Below are 1,369 nucleotides of genomic sequence, written 5' to 3'. Positions count from 1 at the left end.
CTATGTCTGGGTTGGTGTCGGCTAGCAGGAGGGTAAATTCCTCTTGCTTGTTTCCCATACTACAAGCATTTGTGTAGAGGCATTTGAGACCTCCTGTGGATGTGAGCACTGGCCCCCTAATTTCAGCATTGCCCTGGACCCTGTAGCTTACCTGGGTATTTGTTCTGCTCATTGGTTTAGGCTGGGCTGTCCTTGTGGGTGCTGCTTTGTTTAGCGGTCCAAGGCTTCCTCCTCCCTCGTCTTCCCCTTCCCCTGACGAGCCTAGTTTAAAACCTGCTGGAGGAGATCTGCCAACCTAGAAGAGAACACACGCTTACCTCTAGGGGAAAGGTGGAGCCCGTCCCATCCCAGCATGTCTCTCGTCATGATGTGCAGGTCGTTGTCTAGGAAGCCGAAGCCCCGCTCAAGATGCCATTCCCGAAGCTGCCAGTTGGTCTCTGTGATGCAGGTCTCATTTCATCTTCCATGTCCGCTCACTGGTAGGACAGAAGAGAATGCCACCTGTGCACCTATCTCGTTCAGCACGCCCCCCAGAGTGTGGTAGTCCGCCACCAGGTGATCAAGGCAAGCCACTCAACGTGAGCTTCTAAAGTGAGGTTGTAGCAAAAGGGGCTCCAAGGAGCTACCGTGATCTGCCTCTTCTTCCCTCACTTGTCCCATCTAAATGGGGTCAACGTTGCAGATTCTGGTTCTTCATCGGCTGCTTCTTCTTCCAGTTTCTTTTCTCTCATGTCCCTCTTCACTATACGTCTCCATCTCATCTTTGGTCTTTCACATCCCCTTCTCCCTGGTAGTGCCATCCTGATATCTTCTTTTCCATGTTTTCTTCCATACTCCTTTCAACATGCCCGTAGCATGTGGTCTTCTCTCTCGTACTTTCTCAGATGCCTTGACTACCTTCACCAATCCTCTGATGTCAGTATTCCTCACTTTATCCATCTTTGTCACTCCACCCATCCATCGGAGCACTCTTATCTCTGTTGTGCTCAGTCTCCTTTGTTGAGTTTTCTTCAGAGGCCATGTCTCCACTCCGCACAATAGCACTGGATACACACGTCTTGTAGATTTTCCCCTTTAGCTTCATTGATACCCTCCTGTTGCATAATATACCTGTTGCCAATTTCCGGTTCATCCATCCTGCTGTTATTTGACGGTTCAACACTTCATGTACCCCATCATGATGCATGGATGTATAAACTAGATGGTGGTGAGAAGTAGACAATAGCAGAGCTCCTTCTCTTAGTCAGAGAATGGAGAGAAGTCAGAAGCAAACTGTTACAATATGTGTGGATTGACTTGGGACTAATGTTAATCCCAAATCAGTCCACACACACACACGCACACACACACACACACACACACACACACA

This window comes from Gavialis gangeticus, unplaced genomic scaffold (genome assembly GCF_001723915.1).
Source record: "Gavialis gangeticus isolate Ggan-Ray unplaced genomic scaffold, GavGan_comp1, whole genome shotgun sequence".
NCBI classification, from domain to species: domain Eukaryota; kingdom Metazoa; phylum Chordata; order Crocodylia; family Gavialidae; genus Gavialis; species Gavialis gangeticus.
The sequence above is the reverse complement of the archived record's forward strand: the minus strand, read 5'-3'. Positions refer to the sequence as shown.